Here is a 26,193-nt window from a genome sequence, read left to right on the forward strand (position 1 = left end):
TGATGAGAAAATAATTTGAATTCAAATACCTTATGCCTCCTTTCTCTGCGCCCTCTTATTCTTCACATAAGAAAATTTTTTTATGTAAATTTTTTCTCATACCCAGAAACTTTTTCACATCTACATCTAATTTTTTTTGAATTAAAAATTGGTTGGTTTAAATTTGAGTTCAAAGGATTTGAATTTGAATGAAAATCTAGAGTCCAAATTGAGTTGGACTCTTCTCTTCACACTATCACCTTTCTCCATGCATAAAATATTTTTGTATGAGATCTTTTATACTAATCTAATATTGGTCAACCCCTCTTTGAGTTCATTTTCATATCTACATCTAATTTTTTTTGAATTAAAAATTGGTTGGTTTAAATTTGAGTTCAAATGGATTTGAATTTGAATGAAAATCTAGAGTCCAAATTGAGTTGGACTCTTCTCTTCACACTATCACCTTTCTCCATGCATAAAATTTTTTGTATGAGATCTTTTATACTAATCTAATATTGGTCAACCCTCTCTGAGTTCATAAGATGAGGATAAAATTTGATTCAAAATTTAATTCAAATTTGATTTAAATTGGTGAAAAGGATCAACTAATATTTGATATTGAACCAAAACTATCTTTTCCTTATCTTTATCTTCCATGGGATGCCACCCTTAAGAAGGGATCAATTTTGTATGAGATTAGAAGTAATTTTTGGTGTGAAAATCTGAGAGTTGGGTGTGAAAAGTTGAGAGTGGGTTGAACTTCCGTGCATGAGAAACAGAGGAAGTGTTCTTCCTCTCGGACGTGAGGTATAGGGTCTAGGGTTTCAACTCTAGATTTTTTGAGAAGAAAAATACAAAAATGAGTCTTATTCAATCTCCCATACTACCATCTCCTTGTAAAGCTTCATCTTTTGATCTGGAGATGTCTGGAAGATCTAAAGAAAGGAGCTTGGATCAGCCATTTAGAGCTTTCGATGTGAGCTAACACTCCCACAAAGGAAGATCCGATCAGGGCTTTGATTGGACGATCTGTAGAGGTCAAACAATCTGTGCGACTGCTCAGCATCAGCGAGAGCTTCATACCACACTACTAGTAGTGGAGATCATCAATCTGTGAAAAGGTGATGAGTTCTGAACTCAATCGATGTGATCTAAAGGTTAGATCATATTCAGGGCATCGATGTGATCGATGCAGTTTTCTGTTTTATATCAAATTTTTTATGTAAAATTTTTTATATCATAGATCCTTAATTGGTAGTTTAGATCTGATCCAAGGTATGTGTAGAAGATTAAAATATTTAATTTTTTATTTTTTGCTATAAAATTTTAAAAATACATGCTTTTAACTATCTTTTTTCCTTCAGAAACAACTTAATTACACTTGGCCTAATCACTGCCATTAGAAAAAGACCACTATATGATGTGTCATCTTCTTCTTCTAGAATAAGATCTTCTTCCAGATCATTTGATTCCTCAGATACCTCAAGAACTGATAAGTCATCTAAAGAAATTGAGTTTTATTGTAGATTTAGGATTCTAAGTTGTCTATCAGATGACCTATATGAACTATAAAAAATATAAAGTCACTAGAAAACTATGGATTGCCCTAAAAGATGCCTATAGTAAAGACAATGAGAGGGCCATGAGATTTACCATTAATGACTTTAGCAATTTTAAATGGTAGATAATATCTCTATAAATGATTAAATCCATCATTTTCAAGATTTGATCCAAAAAATTCATATAGGGGGCTCATTAGATGAAAACTATCAAGTCTCTTTCTAATTGACAAGCTCCCACTGACATGGACTAATTTTGGATATATGATCTTATAAGAACTCAAGGCAAGCTTACCCTTGACTTAATGATTCAAGCCATTAGAATAGAAGACTAATATTGAATTAGAGAATTAAAGAAAAACCAAATGAAAGCCAAAATCAACCTGACTGAATCTCATAACCTAGAACAAAACCCTAACGATCAAAACCATTATGGCTTGAACCAGACCTTTAAACCCAAGAATTTTAAAAATAAGGATAAGGGAAAAAGGAGAAGATTCCAAAATTATTCTAACCTAATTCTCAAACCATATGATTCAAGAAACCTATTGATAGGAGGTTCTGCTTTGTTTGTAGCCGAGATAATCATCTTGCATATCAGTGCTTCTATCAGAAAAAAGAAAAGATTGTGATCAAAAGAAGAAGAATCAACCTCAATCCGTACCTATAGTCAATATGGTAGAAAGTGAACCATCCACATTTAGGTCTGTATCTTTTACCCTATTAGTTAATTTTACTCATAAAACCACTGATTGGTGGTTAACTTTGGTGCAAACATCCATGTTTGCACTAATAGAATATTTTTTCTTCTTTTTAGGACTCAAGTAGAGAAGTGTGATCATAGAAAATAGAACAGCTATCAATATTTTGGGCATAAAAAATATCAACCTAGATTTACCTCAAAAAAAAGCATTATCCTTCGAGACATGCAGCATATTCCTAATATCAGAAGAAACTGTTAGATGTGTGCCCTATATGCCAGATCGGCTGACACATTCTTGTACAAATTAAGGGCAAAATTATAATTTTGACTATAAATAAATAAAAGGGTTATTCTTCTATCACATAATGTACATTGTGTCTGTGATACATCCTTTGAGTTAGTGAGAATGTTAATTCATATTTTCAAGAGTTAAAAATTTAAGGCATGAATTTACATAACTAACTCATAAACTGCTCCTGACCATAGGATCATCACGAAGATGGTAATCGATCTGGAAGGTTGGTGTACGATCACTTTCTTAGGGTAGATGAGTCTTGAGTCTACGGTGTGGAGATATCGGAGCGAGAGTACAGGTATTCGTTGAGAACGAGAGTACTGAGCGTGACCACCTCGAGAAATCATAAAGAAGTCTACCTTCTCGTCGATGACTAGCTCGATGCTGCAGTTGTGTGTCTAGTTCTTTGACCTGAGGTGCATCGACGGTTCACCTTGAGTGTGTTATAGTTTGACTACACCATAACTCAGTCTCCTAGCCATTCGGAACTCTGAGATGTATGTTGGCTGTAGCATGTTCATTGTAGGAACAAGATTGCACCAAGATGGGATCTATCAACCTCGGTAGATGTGAGGAGTAGTCCTATGATGATCGAAAGATCGAGTCCTTAAGCCCATGGCCATGGCAGAGTGAAATAATGGAAAAGAGTTTTTCATTGAGATTTCATATCAAACTCGGATCGATCGATTGATTCATATGGCTGATGTTGGGTTTGACGAGTTCACCTTAACCCTAATTCAGTCGGGACTCATGATAGAGGAACTCAATCATACAAGTAGCTGCACCAAGAGGTTCATCTTCAGTTCTGATGGGTTGCCACCATATACTGCTAGGTGTCACTGGTGGATTTTGGGAGCAATTAGAATGATTTTGATGATCGATCATTCTAATTGTCTGAATCAGAAGAGTTCTGGTCCATCGAAAGGAGTTTGATGATGTCGATGATGAGATCACGACATGTCTCATTACCATACAGAATTGAACCTAACTGGGTCACACAAATAAGGGTTAGGGTCTGGATGTCATCAATTGAGCTACCCCAATTGATTTGGATAAGATCCAATTAGGTTCAAGAAAATCGTGCTAGCACTCGATTGAGCCTAACTTTCTCCTCATGTATTCTTTTCTGTCTCTACTAAGCCAAATGTGATCTGGCTCATCCAGAGAACCTTAGGAAGGTTTCTCTCAGTCTAATTGAAGCTTGTCCAGCTTAGAAAAGGCTTGTCTTAATTCATGAGATGAATTTAAAACAACACATGCTAATTTCTAGCACCTGCCAATTTCATTTTAGGACATCTGTCAAAAGTTGACATATGGGTCTTAAACTGAAGAGAACTTATTGGAAGATTTTTGTGGAGTGTCCACATGCCTAAACCTAATCAAATTGGGTGCCATAATCAGATTATGGTATGAGCCCAATTGGATTTAAGTGGGCACCCCAAATGGATAAGAACCAAAGAGTCCTGATAAACTTGGACTCTTTGGCGCCACTCTATTTGTGCTTATCCAATGTTGGTGCCACCTTTTGGAGATAAGGTAGGGTTCTTATCTGGTATGATCAGATGACATCACTCCACCAATCAGAATTTTTCCAGAATTTATTAGAATTTTCTAATTGGTCAAATGATGTGGCACTGCGCAGCATACAGAAATTATATAAACCCTACTGCACCTAGGGTTTCAAGATAGAACTTGTTTTATGCAAAAAACCTATTAGCTGCTGCCCCCTCCTCTCTTCTCTACATCCTCCCTGTTCTCCTTTCTCCCCTCTTCATGTCCAAGAAGTTGGACGTTCATCTGGCAAAGGTACAAGGCATGGTGACGCCTGGAACAGAAGGCTGCAGGACATCTTCGATACGCTGCTGCTCCAACTTCAGAATGAGTTCTGAAGTACTTCCAAATTAGATATTGATCTAATTTTTGGAGCATAGAATCACGAGGAGAAGTTGTTCTAGATCCTCCCTAAGTGGATACTGGTAGAGGCCAGGCGCTATGTGGCTACATCAGAACCTCAGGCAGTGCTGCGATCATCTACAGGGTAATTAGATTACCCTTAAGGTATGTCTATATTCCTTATACTTTTAGATTTAATTTTAGATTTTAAATATCAGATTATAAAATTAGATCTAATAGATATTAGATCTAAAATAGCATAGGATAAAAAATATAAAATTTATTCTGCCCAGATTTGGTGAAATCTGGAAGATCCTACACAGGAAAAAGGCATTTTTTCCTTCAAGTGGTATCAGAGTCAGGTTGTTGGCTCTATTTCAGATCTATTTTAGATTTGATTTTAATTTTAATTTATCTAATATTAAATATTTCAGATCTCACATCAGATGTGATAATATCTGAAATCAAAATATTTAAAATTAAATCTAAGAAGATCTAACATGCATGAGATGCATGACTAGACTAGGATTAATTATATCCATGAATAGTCTTAAGTTTTATATTTTAATGAGATTAAAATATAAATTAAATATAATTTATTCTATATTTTTTGATGTTATAATTATTATAATCAAATCAAAAAATAGAAAATAAAATTTTAATTATTTCATAAAATTGATCTGTTGCATGCCTAGACTAGTTGTAGAATTATTCTGGTAACTTATCTAGAATAGTTTTTATTTTAAATAGTTTAATTTAAATTTTATTTTTCAGATATTACATGTGATGTATCAGATCTGAAAGCATGTTAATTAGATTGATTTTTGATACATAAGATGTATGCAAAGCATGTATTAGTTAGATCTTAAATTGTATATATGATATGTTAATTTAGATCTAACTAGTTTTGTAGTTAATTTTATATTTCTGATTAAGGTGTTCCTCATGGCTGTCTGGTCATAAGAACAAAGTAGAATTTTAAGACCCTCTCTTCTCATTCAATGGAGTATTCATATGACATGTAGGGGTGCCACGCGTTCATCCTTAATTAGAAATCAAAACTTACTTTTCTGCAAAACTCTAGATTCTGAAACCCTAGAATTTATTTTATATGCTTTGTTTAAGAACCCAAACTTAATTAATGCATTGAGCTTATAAAATTAAGTTAGGTCTAAAATTGAGAATTTCAAATCTAAGATATTTTCATAAGATTGGGTTCGGGCTTGGGTAGCTCAATTAGGTCTAGCGGTTGATCAAACTGAATCAAGAGTTGGTAAGGTGGGATCATGAAAGCTAATAATTGACCAGCCTAATAGGATTAAGTCTGGGTCAAGGTCGAATCACATTTAGATGTGACTTGATCAAGTTAAGACCTAGTTTGGCTCAGTGGTTAGAGCCTGGATTGTAGACTAACTCAATTAATTTTGGTTCGACAATTTGGTGTTTAAGGTAAGTTGGGCAGATGCGACCGACTGATTTTTAATTAGGAGCTACTCGACTCGAATGCGTTCTTGTCGAGTTAATGGCATATCCCTCCCACCGGTCTCACTTACCTGGCCATATGTGTCGACCCAGTTCTAATTTGAGGTGGTTAACAATTCGAGCTGACCCATGCCACTAGGTTAGTCATAATTATTATGACTATGTCAAGACAAGTTTAAAGAGACCTAAATCAAATCTCCCTAAGAAAATATTAAGTCTAGGTCTTCCACCATTGTGGATGTGCGGGCCCTTCCCGGGGTTGATTGTTCTCGGCTGGTTACAGTTGCTCAGTTGCACCGAGAAGATGCAACCATGTCCATTAGGCATTGGATGCTACAGATTATAGGATGGGTTGGGCTCAATATTTGGATATGGTGAGGGACCCAATCAGGAATCTAGTTCATGCAAATGGTGATTTTGGCTTAACTAAGGATTGGAGCAATATCCCGGATACGGTGAGCTTCATGAATTAGATATCAAGTTTTGGGTGCACCATGATTAGAGAATCATTGGATAAGAGTTGTCCACTCATCGGTTGACCCATCACCAATAACTATTAGTTGAGGTGATGAGCCAGTCGGTGAGACTGCACCACCCACTAGAAATCACTAATCACAGAGATTTTCACATCTCTACCAAGGGAGTATAGGGATCTGAGAAAATAGTGGGAGCCTAATTTATTTAAAAATAAAAATCCTAAACAAATTGGTTGAGTCTGATTACAAAATCTAACTAGAAACTTTTGACTCTCTACAGGAAACATGTCTGCCTCAAACCCCCTGACCAAAATTCTAGACACTCATAGATTGACTGGATCAAATTTTAAGGATTGGTTGAGGAACTACAGAATTATTCTGGATTTTGAAAAATTGACTCATGTCTTGGACCAGGACCCACCTGCCATGCCAGCACGTCCGATTGCTGAACAGAGAGCATCTCTGAAAAAGTGAACGAATGATGATAACAAAGCCAGGTACTACATGTTGGGTGCAATGTCTGATGATTTGCAGCGCCAACATGAAAATATTTTGACTACCCATCAAATATTGGCTCACCTACAAGAGTTGTTTGGTGAACAGAGTCGCACGGCCAAGTATCAGTCTGTCAAAGACTTTTTAAGGCCATGATGCGGATGGGCAGTCAGTCCAAGATCATTGTTTGACAATGATCAAGGATCTTGAGGAGCTTGAGAAGCTCGGTATCATCTTAGACAAGGATTTTTAGATTGATGTGATCCTTCAGTCCTTGTCTGATGCATATGGTCAGTTCATCATGAACTTCCATATGCATAAGATGCAATGTACCTTGGCCGAGTTAATGAATATACTGGTTACGGCTGAGCTTTCAATGAAAGGTTCAAAAGGCTCAGTTCTTACTGTGGAGCGGACTTCTTCCAAGAGAAAGTCTTTTGGAAAGAAAAAGAAGTCAGTGAAGAAGCAGAAGGTGGATGGCAAGAACAAGAAGACAGGACCGAAGAAGAAGGCTTCTGAAAAGGGAAAGTGTTTCCACTATCAGTCAGAAGGCCATTGGAAGCGGAACTATCCTCAGTACCTGGCCATCTGAAGAACAAGAAGGATGGTCCTTCTGGAGGTATGCTCATTATCGAATCTAATCTTACGGTTTCTTCTGCATCTAATTGGGTGCTTGACTCTGGTTCTAGTGCTCATTTATGCACTTCTATGCAGGGTCTTGAGGAGAGCAGGAGGCTGAGGGATGGAGAGATGATCCTACATGTTGGGAATGGAGCAAGAGTTGCTGCTGTAGCCGTAGGAACCTACCCTCTACGATTATCATTAGGATTAGATTTATTTTTAAGAGACTGTTATTATGTGCCTGCAGTAAGCAGAAATTTATTTTTGTTTCATGTTTAGCACAAGAAGGCTATGTGATTAGCTTTCATAAAGACCATTGTAACATATTTTATGAAAATAATAAAGTTGCAAATGGTTTTGTTATTAATGGTCTCTATCAGTTACATGTTGATGTATTTGTTTTTAATATTGAGCAAAATGTGAATGCCATAGGAATTAAAAGGCCTAGAGATAGTCTAAATGATAAGTATCTGTGGCACCTAAGGCTAGGTCATATAGTAGAAGACAGGATTAACAAATTGGAGAAATCCGGGCTACTGAGTCCGTTGACTTCCGAGTCATATCCAATTTATGAATCATGCTTTCAAGGCAAAATGACCAAGCTCCCTTTTGTGGGACATGGGAAAAGGGCCATAGACCTACTTGCCCTAGTACATACGGATGTGTGCGGTCCATTTGATGTGCCGGCTAGAGGCAACTTTGTCTACTTCATTACCTTTATCGATGATATGTCTAGGTACGGGTATGTGTTTCTAATGAAACACAAGTCTGAAGCCTTTGAAAGGTTCAAAGAATTCATACATGAGGTAGAAAAATAAATAGGAAAGCCCATTAAGGTTCTTCGATCAGATCGAGGAGGTGAATACCTTAGTCGAAAATTCCTAGACTGTCTTAAGAACAATGGTATAGTCTCTCAATGGACTCCACCTGGAATGCCTCGACTCAACGAAATTTCAGAACAGAGAAATCGACCCTATTAGATATGGTCGTTCCATGATGAGCTTCACAGACCTCCCAGAATTTCTTTGGGGATATTGTCTCATGACAGCAATTTATGTATTGAATAGGGTTCCCTCTAAAACCGTTCCTACCATACCGTATGAGATATGGCATGGTAAGAAGCCAAGTCTGAATCATCTCAGAATTTGGGATTGTCCGGCTCATGTCAAGAGACAGCAGACGGACAAGTTAGAGTTCAGGTCTTTTAGAGCTCGATTCATAGGATATCCTAAAGAGTCATTAGGATATTATTTTTATATTTCGGAAGACCACAATGTGATTGTGAGTCGAAATGCTATTTTTTTGAAAATTAGTTTATTCAAGATGGTGGCATCGGAAGAATAATTAAGCTCCAGGAGAATGTCTCCCAAGAGCAACGAGTTAAAGAACCTGAGAACCTAATCAATCAGAACCAGTCCTAACACAACCTCTTCCACCTCGTAGATTGACTAGGGTTTTTCGTCTTCCTGAAAGGTACTTAGGTACCATACAAGAGGATGTAGAGAAAATATTCCTCATGAAAAATAGGGTTCATGGTGATAATCCCAAGACCTATGACGAGGTGATATCAGATATCGACTCTGAAAAATGGTTAGAGGCAATGAGATCAGAAATTGACTTGATGCTCTCAAACCAAGTCTGGACCTTGGTAGATCCACCTGAAGGTATTGTACCTATTGGGTGTAAATGGATCTTCAAGAGAAAGATAGGTGTAGATGGGAATGTGGAGACATTCAAAGCTAGGCTCGTAGCGAAAGGTTATAGTCAGCGTGAAGGCATTGACTATCAAGATACCTTCTCGCCGTAGCCATGCTAAAATCCATCCGCACATTGCTTGCTGTTGCAGCCTATTTCGATTATGAAATATGATAGATGGACATGAAAATGGCATTCTTAAATGGATATCTTGAGGAAGATATCTATATGGAACAGCCGCTTGGTTTCACATCCAGTGATGATGATCACAAGGTCTACAAACTGCAAAGGTCCATTTATGGACTTAAGCAAGCATCTCGGAGTTGGAATACTTGTTTCAATGATGTGATCAAAATGTTTGGTTTCATCAAGAATGAAGAGGAACCATGTTTGTTCAAAAAGGTCAGTGGGAGTGCAGTTGTCTTCCTCGTATTGTACGTGGATGACATCCTCCTAATTGGGAATGACATTCCCATGTTGACCTCAGTCAAAGTATGGTTATCTAAAGAGTTCTCTATGAAAGATCTAGGAGAGGCATCCTTTATACTGGGTATTAAGGTCTATAGAGATAGACCAAATAGGATGCTAGGACTTTCACAGAAGATGTACATAGAGGAGGTGCTAAAGAGGTTTAGCATGGAAAACTCCAAAAGAGGTTTATTGCCTTTTAGACATGGCATTCATCTCTCCAAAAAGATGTGCCCTAGCACACCTGAGGAGATTGAACGCATGAGCAAGATCCCTTATGCTTCGACAATAGGGAGCCTCATGTATGCCATGCTATGTACACGACCTGATATAGCCCATGCTGTGAGTGTCACAAGTAGATATCAGTCGAATCCACGCGAAGAGCACTGGACTTCTGTGAAATGTATCCTTAAGTACTTGAGAAGGACTAAGGATATGTTTCTAGTCTTTGGGAATGGAGAACTCCAGATTCAGGAATTTACAGACTCAGACTTTATGTCTGATATAGTTGATCAAAAGTCGACATCTGAGAGTCTGTTCATTTGCAAGATGGTGCAGTTAGCTAAAAGAGTTCCAAGCAAACGGTAATTGCAGATTCCATCATGGAGGCAGAGTATATTGCCGCATCAGAAGCTGCGAAGGAGGCATTCTAGTATAAGAAGTTTGCCGCAGAGCTTGGAGTGATGTCATCGGATGCCTTAGCTCTTTACTGCGACAATAATGGTGCCATAGCCCTAGCTAAGGAGCCAAGGTCTCACCAGAAGTCCAAGCACATCGAGCGGCAATTCCGTCTGATCCGTGATTACCTCAAAAAAGGTTATGTTGAGGTCAAGAGAGTCAACTCTACAGATAATGTGGCAGACCCGCTGACTAAGCCATTGGGCCAATGAATAATCGAAGCCCACCTTGAGAAGATGGACTTAGATATGTAGCCAATTGGCATTAGGTCAAGTGGGAGTTTGTTAGATGTGTGCCCTAGATGCCAGATCGACTGACACATTCCTGTACAAATCTAAGGGCAAAATTATAATTTTGACTATAAATAAATAAAAGAGTTATTCTTCTATCACATAATTACATTGTGTCTGTGATACATCCTTTGAGTTAGTGGAATGTTAATTCATATTTTTAAGAGTTGAAAATTTAAGGCATGAATTTACATAGCTAACTCATAAACTGCTCCTGACCATAGATTATCACGAGGATGGTGATCGATCCGGAAGGTTGGTGTACGATCGCTTCCTTACGGTAGATGAGTCTTGAGTCTACGGTGTGGAGACACCGGAGTGAGAGTACAGGTATTCGTTGAGAACGAGAGTACTGAGCGTGACCACCTCGAGCAGTCATAAGGAAGTCTACCTTCTCATCGATGACTAGCTCGATGCTGCAGTTGTGTGTCTAGTTCTTTGACCTGAGGTGCATTGACGATTCACCTTGAGTGTGTTATAGTTTGACTACACCATAACTCGATCTCCTAACCATTCAGAATCCTGAGGTGTATGTTGGCTGTAGCATGTTTATTGTAGGAACCAGATCGCACCAAGATGGGATCTATCAACCTCGGTAGATGTGAGGAGTAGTCCTATGATGATCGAAAGATCGAGTCCTTAAGCCCATGGCCATGGCAGAGTGAAATAATAGAAAAGAGTTTTTCATTGGGGTTTCACATCGGACTCGGATCGATCTATTGATTCATATGACTGATGTTGGGTTTGACGAGTTCACCTTAACCCTAATTCAGTCGGGACTCATGATAGAGGAACTCAATCACACAGGTAGCTGCACCAAGAGGTTCATCTTCAGTTCTGATAGGTTCCATCATATACTGCTAGGTGTCACTGGTGGATTTTGAGAGCAATTAGAATGATTTTGATGATTGATCATTCTAATTGTCTGAATCAGAAGAGTTCTGATCTATCGAAAGGAGTTTCGATGATGTCGATGATGAGATCATGACATGTCTCATTACCATATAGAATTGAACCTAATTGGGTCATACAAATAAGGGTTAGGGTCTGGATGTCATCAATTGAGCTACCCCAATTGATTTGGATAAGATCCAATTAGGTTCAAGAAAATCGTGCTAGCACTCGATTGAGCCTAACTTTCTCCTCGTGTATTCTTTTCTGTCTCTACTGAGCCAAATGTGATCTGGCTTATCTAGAGAACCTTAGGAAGGTTTCTCTCAGTCTAATTGAAGCTTGTCCAGCTCAAAAAAGGCTTTCTTAATTCATGAGATGAATTTAAGACAACACCTGCTAATTTCTAGCATCTACCAATTTCATTTTAGGACATCTATTAAAAGTTGACATATGGGTCTTAAACTGAAGAGGACTTATTGGAGGATTTTTGTGGAGTGTCCACATGCCTAAACCTAATCAAATTGGACCATAATCAGATTATGGCATGAGCCCAATTGGATTTAAGTGGGCACCCTAAATGGATAAGAACCAAAGAATCCTGATAAACTTGGACTCTTTGGCGCCACTCTATTTGTGCTTATCCAATGTTGGTGCCACCTTTTGGAGATAAGGTGGGGTTCTTATCTGATATGATCAAATGACATCACTCCACCAATCAGAATTTTTTCAAAATTTATTGGAATTTTTTGATTGGTCGAATGATGTGTACTGCGCAGCATATAGAAATTATATAAACCCTGCTGCACCTAGGGTTTCGAGATAGAACTTGTTTTATGCAAAAAACCTATTAGCTGCTGCTCCCTCCTCTCTTCTCCACATCCTCCCTGTTCTCCTTTCTCTCTTCTTCATGTCCAAGAAGTTGGACGTTCATCTGGCAAAGGTACAAGGCGTGGTGATGCCTGGAACAGAAGGCTGCAGGACATCTTCGACAGGCTGCTGCTCCAACTTCAGAAGGAGTTTTGAAGTACTTTCAAATTAGATATTGATCTAATTTTTGGAGCATAGAATTGTGAGGAGAAGATGTTCAGATCCTACCTGAGTGGATACTGGTAGAGGCCAGACGCTTGCGTGGCTACATCAGAACCTCAGACAGTGCTGCGATCATCTACAGGGTAATTAGATTACCCTTAAGGTATGTCTATATTCCTTATACTTTAGATTTAATTTTAGATTTTAAATATCAGATTATAAAATTAGATCTAATAGATATTAGATCTAAAATAGGTAGGATAAAAAATATAAAATTTATTCCATCCCAGATTTGGTGAAATCTAGAAGATCCTACACAGGAAAAAGGCAGTTTTTCCTTCACTAGCGTCTATGTCAAATGAGTTGTAAAGCCAGCACAAGCATATGCCCACTGCTCGGGATATGATTACTCACCTACAAGAGTTGTATGGTGAGCAGAGCCATACTATGCGCTTCGAAGTATCCAAGAGACTTTTCAACCTGAAGATGTACAAAGGGCAGTCTGTCCATGAGCATTGTATGATAGTGATCAAGGATATTGAGGAGCTTGAAAAGTTCGGGTTGGATATGCAAAAGAAATTATAGATGATCTGATCCTTCAATCTCTTACCAGTTCATATAGTCAATTCATCATGAATTTTCATATGAACAAACTTGACTGCACTATTTTTGAACTTATCAATATGTTGGTCACAACAGAGGGTACCTTGAAGAGTTCAAGGACTCTGCATTTGCTGTGGAGCAGACTTCTTCTTCTAAGAGAAAGTCTGTTGAAGAAAGAAGGCTAGATCCGCAAAGAAGCAGAAGAAAGAGAGCAAACTGAAGAAGGATGGTCCAAAGGTGGCTAAGGCAAAGGGAAAGTGTTTCCACTATCATGTTGAAGGCCACAGAAGGAGGAACTATCCAAAATATTGGAGAGCTTAAAGATCAAAAAAAGATGATAAACCTTCCGAAGGTATGCTCATAATTGAATCTAACCTTACAGTTTCTTCTACTTTTAGTTGGGTATTGGACTCTGGCTTGAGTGCTCATATATGTACCTCAATGCAGGGTCTGATAGAAAGTAGAAAGTTGAGAGAAGGTGACATGATCCTTCGGATCGATAATGGAGCAAAAGTTGCTGCAGAAGCCGTTGGCACTTATTCTTTTCGATTACCGTTTGGTGTTAGATTAGATTTGAAAGACTGTTATTATGTTTTTGTAGCTAGTCAAAATTTAATTTTCATGTCTATACTAGCACAAAAAGGTTTTGAAATTAGTTTCAATATAGATTTTTTTCATTTATTTATGAAATAAATTAGTTGCATGAGGTCTTTTAATTGACAGTCATTATCACTTGCATGTTGATATGAATGTGAACCTAAACGAACAAATAGTAAGTACTGTAGGCCAAAAGAGATCCAGAGATGAAATTAACCAGAAGTACTTGTGACACCATAGATTAGGCCATATTAGAGAGGACAGGATAAACAAACTAGAAAAGGATGGGATCCTTGGCTCTCTTTGCCCAGAGCCATATCCAGCTTGTGAATCTTGCCTTCGAAGAAAGATGGCTAAGTTGCCCTTTATAGGATATGGGAAAAGGGCCATAGAGTTACTTGTCCTGGTACATACTGATGTATGTGAGCCATTTGATGTATAGATTAGGGGTGATTACACTTACTTCATTACTTTTACCGATGATTTGTCTAGGTACGGATACGTGTATCTAATGAAACATAAGTCTGAGGTCTTTAAAAAGTTTAAGAAATTCAGACATGAAGTAGAAAAGCAGATAGGCAAGCCTGTTAAGGTTCTTCAATCTGATCAAAGAGGTGAATATCTTAGTCAAAAATTTTTGGGATATCTTAAGGACAATGGCATAGTCTCTCAGTGGATCTCTCCTGGAACACCTCAGCTCAACGAGATATCTGAAAGGAGGAATACAACTCTATTGGATATGGTTCGATCCATGATGAGCTTCACTGACTACCCTTATTTCTCTGGAGACATACCTTGTAAACTGTCATTCACTTGTTGAATAGGGTTCCTTCAAAATCCATTCCTACAATACTATATGAGATATAATTTGGTAAGAAGTCGAGTCTGGGTTATCTTAAGACTTGGGGATGTCCGGCCTATGTCAAGAAACAGATAGCGAAAAAGTTGGAGGATAGATTTATTATAGCTCATTTTATAGGGTATCCAAAAGAATCTATGGGATACTACTACTTTTCACAAGATCATAATGTGATTGTGAGTCAAAATATCATATTTCTAGAAAAATAGTTTACCAAGACGGCGGCAGTGGGAGGTTAGTGAAACTCGAAGAGAAGGTCTTTAGAGAGCCTAGAGCTATAGATCCTTAGGAACCTGTAATTCATGAGCCAGTAGTTGATGTTCTTCTACCATCTCGTAGATCTAGTAGGGTCTCCCAACCTCCTGAAAGGTATATAGGTATGCTTACGGAGGAAGTGAAGGAAATGTTCCTTTTGGGAGATAGGGGTCATACTAATGACCCTAATATCTTTGACGAGGTGATGTCTAACATCGATTCCAAGAAGTGGTTAGATGCAATGAAGTCAAAAATTGACTCAATGCACTCGAACCAAGTTTGGACTTTAGTGGATCTACCTGAGGGCATTGTACCTATTGGGTGTAAATGGATCTACCAAAGAAAGATATATGTCGATGGTAAGGTAGAGACCTATAAAGCTAGACTTGTGGCTAAAGGTTATAGTTAGCGTGAAGGCATTGACTATCAGAAAATCTTCTCATCCGTAGCCATACTGAAATCCATCCGCACTCTGCTTGCTGTTGCAGCTTATTACGATTATGAAATCTGACAGATAGATGTGAAAACTGCCTTCCTGAATGGATATCTTGAAGAAGATATCTATATGGAGCAGCCTATGGGTTTCACATTCGATGATGGTGATCACAGAGTCTGCAAGCTGCAAACGTCCATATATGGATTAAAGCAGGCTTCTCGGAGTTGGAACCATCATTTTGATAAGGCAATCAAATCATTTGATTTCATAAAAAATGAAGAAGAATCTTGTGTATACAAGAGGGTCAGTGGGAGCATGATCATCTTTCTTGTATTGTACGTAGATGATATTCTCTTTATTGGGAATGATATTTTCATGCTGACTATGGGCAAAAGATGATTGTCCAAAAAATTCTCCATGAAAGACCTAGGGAAAGTATCCTATATTCTCGAAATAAAGGTCTATAGGGATAGACCTAGATAGATGCTTGGCCTATCATAAAAGCTGTACATAGAGAAGGTGCTGAAGAGGTTCAGCTTGAAAAATTTCAAGAGAGGTCTTTTACCTCTCAGGCATGGTATTCGTTTCTCCAAGATGATATATCCGACCACATCTAAAGAGGTTCAGCATATGAGTAGGATTCCTTATGCTTCGACAATAGGAGTCTCATGTATGCCATGCTATATATCCGACCTGATATTGTCCTTGCCGTGATGTCACGAGCAGATATCAGTTGAATTCAGGCAAAGAGCACTGGATAGCTGTGAAGAACATCTTTAAGTACTTAAGAAAGACTAAAGATTTATTCTTGATCTGTAGTGGAGACTCTGAGTTGCGAGTTGAGGGCTGCTATACTGACTCAGACTTCATATCTGATCTACTGATAGAAAGTCTACATCAAGGTATGTATTCATTTATAATAGTGGTACAATCAGCTGGAAGAGTTTCAAGCAATCCATCATAGTGGACTCGACCACGGAGGCTGAATATGTTGCTGCTTTGGATGTTGCGAAGGAAGGCTTTTAGTTCAAAAAGTTTATTGTGGAACTTGGAGTCATGACATCGAATGCCATACCTTTATACTATGATAACAATGGAGCCATAGCACTTGCTAAGGAGCTGAGGTCTCATTAGAAATTAAAGCACATCGAGCGGCATTACATATCATACGTGACTACCTCGATAAGAAATATATCAAGGTGAGAAGAGTAGACTCTACGGATAATATGGCAGACCGCTGACTAAGCAGCTGAGCCAACCAAAAATAGAAGTCCACCTTGAAAAGATGGGACTTAGATTTATGGCCAATTAACTTTAGTCCAAGTGAAAGATTATTAGATGTATTCCTAGAAGCTAATATGACTGACACATTATAATTAATTTAAGACATAATTTTATACTTAATACATTGATATGATCAATAAAAGGGCAAATTCTTTTTCATTCAAGTGTAATGTGTCCTTGAATTATCCATGAAATTAGTTTCGATACATACTCTCAAAGTGTTGAGAATTAGAGACATGTATTTAATTTCTGAAGGCTCTTGATCATAGGATCATCATGAGGACGGTGATAGATCTGAATAGACTGACACACAATTCACTTCCTTCATGATAGATAGGTCTCTAATCTATTGTGTAGAGACATAGGACGATGAGTGCGGATGGTTGTTAGAGAACTAGCACTGAGCGTGACCATATGAGAGATCACTTGGATTTCTATTCAATCGTCAATGATTGTCTCGATGCTATAGTTGTGTGTCTGATTCTTTGACTTGAGATGGTACTATTACCTATAGTGAGGCTACTGGAGTTTGATTGACACATAAATATGGATCTCAATGAGCCTTATAGTAGATATTGACGACAGTTGATTCACTATAGGAGTAGGTGTGCATCAAGATAGGATCTATCAACCTTGATAGAGAAGAGTAGTCCTATAGGATTTGAGAAGCTAAGTCTATGAATCTATGGCCATAGTAGAGTGATTGATGGAAAAGAGTTTTCATAGACATCACATTTGAACTTTAGCTAATCAAATCTATCATATGACTGATGTTGAGATTTAACGATTTATCCATGACCTACCATCTAGTCGGGACTTATGATAGAGAGATTGAATCACATGTTAACTACACTTAGAGATTCATTTCAGTTCTACTAGGTTGCCATTATATACTGCTAGGTGTTACTGGTGGATTGTGAGAGCTCACTAGAGTTGTTTTGGATCAATAATCTTTGATTGAGTTAGAGTGGAATTATTTCGACCCATTAAAAAGAGTTTCAATGATACAATGATATACATCATTAAATGTCTCTCTATCAGATAGAATTAAACCTATGAGGTCACACAACAAAAGGATTATGCCTAAAATTAGTAATTGAGCTTATGAAGTATCAATTGAGTTTAGAGAAATCTATTGGGTTCATGGTAACCTTGCTAGCACATGGTTAGATCGAATTCCTCTTTCAGTTTGGATTACTTTTTGATAAGTTAATTCTAACTTAATTATCTGCTAATTACCTACATAAATAAGATTTATGAGACTCCAATTATTGGATGTCTAAGATTATGGATCACATAAATTAAGGGTGCAAGTCCCTTATAAATCTCCTTGATAGTTATTATGGGGCGCCACTTTGAATTGTTCAATTTGGGCGTGTCCATTGATTAGAGGGCCTTAGTTCTCATATGGGTTGGGTGCAAAAGAGGGTGTCTAATTATGGATGCAAGGGTTTCAATAGTTGGCACCTAATGGGCTTCCTAATGTAAGTTAGATAACTTAAGTTAATAGGAATCCTAATGTAAGTAGGACTTATATTATATGATTGAATAGGATTCAATCTTTGTGCCTATAAAAGGGGACCTCCCTTAAGATCCTAAGACCATCTAAGCTGCCCCCTCTCCATGCCCAAAAAGCTCCCCACACCCCTCTTCCTTCTCCCTTTCTCTTCTTCTCCCTTGGGCATCCCATACACGCCCCATACTTGGGACGCGCATCCCAATTATTACACATGCCCAAGGTATTGGGTGGCTCTTCATCTGCTAGTTGTTGGTCTCTCGTAGCACTACAAGGTAAGGAGAAAGGCTAGAGAGGAAGAAAAGATAAGAATCAAGGAGAAAGATCAAACGTTGATCACGATCCAGACTTCGTTTAGATTCAGCAGGCTGAATTTTGGAGAATCCAAATTCAGATCTTAGAGGGCTGTTCTATACTGATCCTGAGTAGATACTTGTAGAGGTCGGATACTTGTGTAGCTAACAGAGAGCCTAGTCTCTTTCAGATCCAGATTTGAAGAAAAAAATTATAAAAAATATATGTGATTTGATTATAATTTAAATTTCAGCATATATCAATTTCAGCATATGAAATAGATTCATGTGCTTTTATATTTTTATACATGCAAAATTTAGATTAAAATTATTTTAATCTTATTCTCTACTGTGGTATTTAGAAAATTAAATTTTGAAATACATATGCATGCTTCAAACCCCAAATTCCAAAAACAATTGCTTGATCACATAATTTAATTGATCTAATCTTAATCCATACTTAATTTGATTTGATCAATTACTTAATTGAATTAGTTCCATAACGTTCAAATAAAAAATCTTAGATGCAATCTAATTACATGACCTAATTTTTGATTTTTGTGTGACCAAAACTCTCATGTATAAACATAAATTTTAGATTTTAAAATTAAATTTTAGATCTAAATTCTTTAAGTGAAAGATAAGTTTTAAATCATGAAATAATTTTTGATTTAACAAACAAACATATATCTTATATATGTATGTAAAATTCAGATCTAAATAAAATTTAGATCAACACATGATATCATATATCTTATATACAAATCATGAATCAGATTGAAAAAAATTTTGTAACCTAAACATGCAATCATATATCTCATATATGAATCATGAATTAGATCAAATAAAATTTTAAGTTTATGCATACATCTACATATCACATGAACATGAACTAGAAACCATTCTAGATCAAAATTCAGATCTATGCGTGCTTTAACATATCAACTATATATTCTAAAATTAAACTTAAAATAAATTTATATTTGAAATACTCATCTATACATCTAATGTATCAAGAATAAATCAGATTTTAAAACTCCTTTCAAAATATATATGTCAATTTCATGCATATGAAATCCATGGCTTTGATACCACTATTGAGGTTTTTATGTCAGGGCATATATGTATGTTTTAAAATTTTATTTTTTAAATATCGTAGTGAAATAAAAGATTAAAACTCTTTTTAATCTGTATTATGCATGTATAAAAATAAACCACAAAGATCTACTTCATATGCTGAAATTGAATATATACTGAAATTTAATATGTGATTGAATAACATACATTTTTCATAATTTCTTTCTTCAAATCTAGATCTGAAAGAGAAGAGGCTCTCTCTTAGCTGTGTAAATGTGCAACCTCTATGGGTATCCACTCAGGATTAGCCTAGAACAGTCCTCTTAAAATTATTTTTTTTTTCAAAAAAATTAGTTTGTGAATCCGAACGAAGCCTGGATCGCGATCAACTCCTTGATCCTTTTCTTGATCTTCTTCTTCTTTTACTTTTTTTCCCTTGATTATGCTACTACCATGGACTAAGAATCAGCACACAAGAGGATGCCCAATAGCCTTTGGTCTGGAGGAAGAAGGGATGCCCAACACTTGGGCGTTGATGCTCCAAGGGAGAAGAGAGGGAGAGGAGAAGAGAGGAGGCATGGAGCTCTCTAAGAGGGGCTATGGGTGGCTGGTTGAAGTGTTTAGGGGAAGTCTTTTTAAATAGGCATAAGATTTGAATCCTATTCAAAACCAAACAAGCTCTTAATACAAGTCTTACTTGCATTAGGTTTCCTAATAATATAAGTTATTCAACTTTCTTTTGAAAATTTATTAGGTGCCAACTCTTGAAGCCTTTGCACCACTAAATCACTACCCCTTTTGCACCCAAGAGACGCCCCATAAAGGATCCGCATGCCTTCTAATAGGTAGAGATGCCCAACTTGATCAAATCAAGTTACATCCAATCAAAACTATTAAGAAAATTAATTAAGGACTTGCACCCTTAATGCTTTTGATCCAAAATCTTAGGCACCCAACAATTGGAGCCCAATGAATCTAATTCATTTAGATTATTAGCAGAGAATATAGTTTAAATTAATCTTATCAAATAAAAAATTCAAACATAAAGAAGAAATTGGGTCCAACCATGTGCTAGCAAGGTTACTTTGAACCTAATAGGATTTCTCTAAACCAACTGACACTTCATAAGTCTAATTGCTTATTTCAGGTCTAATCTTTTTATTATATGACCCCATAGATTTCATTCTATCTGATAGTGAGATATACAATGATCATCATCATAGTATCATTGAAACTCTTTTCAATAGGTTAGAACAATTTCACTCTAACTCATCAAGGGTTGTCGATCCTGAGCAACCCTAGTGAGTTCTCACAATCCATTAATGACACCTAACATATGTAGTGGCAATCTAGTAGAACCAAAAATGAACCTCAAGGTGTAGTTAATATATAATTCATCCCTCTATCGTGAGTCCTGACGAAATGGCAGGTCATGGATAAATCGTCAAACCTCATCATCAACTATATGATAGATTCGATTAGCTCAAGTCCATTTATGATTCTTATGAAAAAATTTTTCAACAATTACACTGGGTGGCCACAGACTCTCAGACTTAGCCTCTCATATCCCATAGAATTAGTCCTTTTTATCAAGATTGATAGATCCCATCTTGATGCGCACCTTACTCCTACAGTGGAATAACTATCGTCAATATCCACTATAAGGGCTCATTGAGATAATGTTTATGTATCAGTCAAAGTTAGTAGCCTATATAAACAGTCATACCATCTCAGATCAAAAGATCATTATATAACCACAACATCGAGACAATCACTGATGATCAAGTAGAAATTCAAGTGATCTTTCATATGGTCATGCTCATGTACTAGTTGTTCTTTAATAACTATCTGCAATCGTCGCTCAGTATCTCTACACTATAGACTAGAAACTCATCTATCTCAAAAGAAATAATTTATGCATCAGTCTATCCGGATCGATCACCATCTTCATGATGATACTATGATCAGTATTTAAGAATTAAATATATATCTCTAATTCTCAATACTTTGAGAATATATATCAAAAAGTTAATTTCATGGATGATTCAAGGACAAATCACACTTGAATGAAAAATAAACTTCCCTTTTATTTATCAAATCAATATATTAAGTACAAAATTATATTCTAGCAATATTACAATGTGTCATCCATATTGACTTCTAGGACATACATCAAACACATTTAAGTTTACATTAATATCAACATGCAAGTGATAAAGACTATCAATCAAAAAATCAGATGCAACCAATTTATTTCATAAATAAATATCATAAAAGTCTTTATTAAATTGAAAATTATATCCATCCTATGCTACTAAGTGATCGAGATCAAATTTTGGTTAGCTACAAGAATAAAATAACAGTCTTTTAAATTTAATTTAAAGCCTGATGGTAATCGAAGAGAATAGGTTCCAACGACTTCTGCAGCAACTTTTACTCCATTATCGATTCAAAGGATTATGTCACCTTGTCTCAATCTCCTATTTTCTATTAAATCCTGCATTGAAGTACATACATAAGTACTAGAACCAGAGTCCAATACCCAACTTGAAGTAGAAGAAACCATTAGTTAGATTCTATTATGAGCATGCCTTTACAAGGCATTTCTCTCTTTTTCTTTAGGCTCCCCAAGATAGAGTATCTTGAACCATTTAAGGTTCTCTCAGCAGTGACAGCATATTGACCAATTTAGGTAAGTTGCAGTTCAGTTTGTTCATGTGGTAGTTCACGATAAACTGCTCAAATGAACTGGTCAGAGATTGGAGGATCAAATCTACCTTTAGCTCCCTCTGCATAGTTAGCCGAGTTTTTCGAGCTCCTTTAGGTCCTTGATCATAGTCATACAGTGATTGTGGATTGAATGCCCCTCACACATCTTCTCATTGAACAACTACTTGGATAATTTGAAATACGCGGTCTGGCTCTACTCAGCATACAACTCTTGCAGGTGAGTGATTATGGCACGGGCAGTGGGTATGTACTCATGCTGACTCTACAACTCATTTGACATCGAAGCCAGCACATAGCATTCACCCTTTGGTCATCACCCATCCACTTGTCTAGAGCAGCTCTTTGCTCTGCTGTAGGACGGGCTGGTAAGGCTGGAGGGTCCTGGCCAAGTACATACCCAATCTTTTTGGAAGTCAATACTATCCTGAGGTTTTTGAGCCAGTCCTTATAATTTGTACCGGTCAGTCGGTTGGTTTCAAAAATTTCAGGTTAGTGGGTTAGAGGCCGACATTATTTATCTACGAGAGTAGAGATTCTAATTAAATATTTGTACTTAAAATTATATTTGCTCTAGGAACTTTTAGATGCAAATAGACTTTCACTATTTTTTGGATTTTGATACTCTTTGGATGAAAAATGAAAACCTAATGCGACCAATGCGAGGTTTTAGTGGGTGCTACGATCCCATCAATACCGTGTACCTCACCTAATAGTTATTAGTGACATGCATACCGATACGTAGGCAACTCTTTGCCCAAATGCTTCTCTAAGCATGTTGCAGCGACTTGATCTCTAAGTCATGAGAGCTCAGATAACACATATTGCCCTCACTTCTTAGTTAAGCCTGACCTACCATTCTCAAGCAGGTATGAAGCTATCATTGAGTCCCTCAGATAACACATATTGGGTCCAACCCCATCTTTAATCTGGAGCAACTCTTTGCTAATAGAGTGGTTGCACATTTTTGATGCAACTGAACCACTGTAACCAGTCGAGAACAATCAACGCTAGTACCATGCCCACACTTCTATAATGATGGAAGACCATAAGGCTTAATATTAATTAGAAAGGAATAGGTAAGGTCTCATCTAATCAGTCATCACATGATTAATCTAATTAACATATATTTAACCAAAACTTGTTAGCAATTAATGAATCCAATCATCCAATTGGCCAAGTAAGTGACATCGATGGAGGGTACGGCATTAACTCTTCGTAGGCAAAATTATCTAGGTGAGTAGCCTCTCAATTAAAAATCATCAATTGAGACTTATCTTAGACACTAAATGACTTATTGGTTTCAATTAATTAGCTTAGTGAATTGGCTTCGAGCCATAAAACCTGATTAGGTCCTTAGGTTAACTCAATTCTACATATGAGTTTAATGAACTCAATCTGCAACACTTATAGAATAATAAGCTCAATTGATCTAATCCAAATCAATACTTGACTTAATTTGATCAATAGCTATATTAATTTCAACCCAATGTGATCTAATTGTAACTTAAGATGTAATTGATTGACCTAATGTAAAACTACCCATACTAAATGATTCATGCATACATTAATTTTAGATCATTGAAATAGATTTTAGATCTAAATTAATTGTATAAAAAGTAATTTTTGATTCTCAAATTATTTTTAGAACATACGTGCAATCATATATCATATATATAAAAAATTTAAAATTTTTAGAAATTAATTTTAGATTTAAACATACCATCATATATCATATATATAAATAATTTAGATCATAAAAATTTAATTTCTAACCTATTCATGCTTTCATATATCACATATATGAATAGAAATCAGATCTAAAATACTTTTTAGATCTAAACATAAATATATACATCTTATGTATGATCTAAAATTAAAATTTTTAAAATAATTTTTAAAATTTTTATGCTATTTTATATATATGAACATGTGGCTCTGATACCACTATTGGATTTTCTATAGGTGCTAGTGTATATGAATTTCAAAATTATTCTAATCCAAAATATAATAAAAAAATTAGATTAAAATATTTTTAATCTAAGCATGCATTTATCATATGAAAGCATCTATGGATCTAGTTTATATACTGAAATTAACATAAACTGATTTTAGAAATAAAAAATAAAAGTCTGTAATCAATTTGAAAGAATAATGCCCTATAAACCAATCGCATATGGGATGGATAGGGTGTTTATTGTAATTTATCTTTCAGACTCATGAATTGATATTTATATTATTAATAAAATAGATATTTTGATCATTATATGCTGCATCTTATTATTTTTAAAATTATAATAATCCCATAGGTTCAGCAATAGTTTTAGGGCGTGATGAGATCACGCCAGTGAGACCTAAATCTTTGATAGCCATGACATAAAATATTTTTAGTCGTTGATTTATTGAGTCAGGGATCAATGATATTGGTAAGACTGGCATGTCCTATATATGCTCAGAAATAAAGGTGGTTGATCTCACAATCACTTGTGTGGTGACATGATACAAAGATATGGATGCTCATTAGAGAATGAGTTCACTGAATAGACCTATGAGAGAATATCATATGGAGTTTTATTTACATATCAATTGATGATTCTCTAGTAGAGTTGTGTAAGTGATCTTTTGGTCTTAGATCACCATAGTACCTTGTGTATATGGATCCATATTTTGGTTCACTTTCTAATTAATTCTTTGATCCTTATATGGGGTGTTCTAGATGTGTGAAGTATACATAGAGGTTGAGTTATCAATAAGAGATCAGTCATTCCTATTAAGGGGAGCAAACATCCTGTGTGATCTCATAGATCGATAATTTTGGGAGTCTTTGGCCAAAACAGGATGATAATTAGAAAAGAGTTTTTAATATATCATTAACTGAATCACCATCTTTAGATCGAGATGCATAAAGATAAGTGATTGGGTTTGACATATTTTCATACCCACAGCTCATCTGAGATATTTTTGACTAAAAGATTGAATTACACAGTAACTTGCCATTGAAGGATATTTTGATAATTTTATATCAAAATTTTAAATCTTTCAGATAGTCATGACAATTGTTAGACATCAATCTTGACTTATGAACTCATCAAAATTTAAATAATTTAATTTTAAAATCAATTAGGAAGAGTCCTAGTTGATTGGGACTCTTCGGGTGATCTAATCTCATCGGATAGGATTACATCGAAAGTTTTGATCCACTGCTGACTAGATTTGGAACCCAATGGGTCACATACTTTAAGATTTGATCCTGGTTTAATTTAATTAGAGTTTAATATAAATTTTATGGGTCAATTTGATATGCTACCATATTGTATTAACCCAAGTTCTAAATTGGTTTAGATCAAAGTGTTTGAGCTAATCTAGATTAGTTATCTTTGACCTAATGGTATTGGGTCTATCTTAATTGGTTTTCTATCCAACTTGAAATAATTTTAAGTGGAGAAGGACTCCTCTATGTCCACTAGATGCCACACCAAAATAATAATGCCGCCTTACTCATTTTAATGTGTGAAGATGAAGTGTCCTTCTTCATGAAGACTCTTATCTTAACACGTTACCTTTATTTCTCAACCTAATCTCCTTTGATTTGTCATCAAAATTAATTAAAATTTTTATGACATGTAGAAGAGGGAGAGTCCTTCTGTGTGAAGGCTCTCTTGCACCATAATTCCACACGATGAATTTATTCACCACTGAGAAAGTGGAGTGCCAAAGGTTGGCACCCCTTGGTCCCATGACACATCCCTTGGTCCCTTATTTAAAAGGGATGTTCCACATGGCTTTGCTGCTATGTTTTTGGGTTGAAATCATAGATAAGGGGTGTGAGAATCATAAATAAAATTCTAAAAAGAATCTAAAAAAAAAGATAAGAAAAAATTGAGTGGCAAAAGTTGCAAGAAGGGTGGTGAGATTTTTAGAAAGTGTTACTAGTATACCCTAGGATTTGATTTTTCCATGAGTTGGAGTCAAAAATCAAATTCTAA

Source organism: Elaeis guineensis, chromosome 7 (assembly GCF_000442705.2).
Source record: "Elaeis guineensis isolate ETL-2024a chromosome 7, EG11, whole genome shotgun sequence".
Lineage (NCBI taxonomy): Eukaryota > Viridiplantae > Streptophyta > Magnoliopsida > Arecales > Arecaceae > Elaeis > Elaeis guineensis.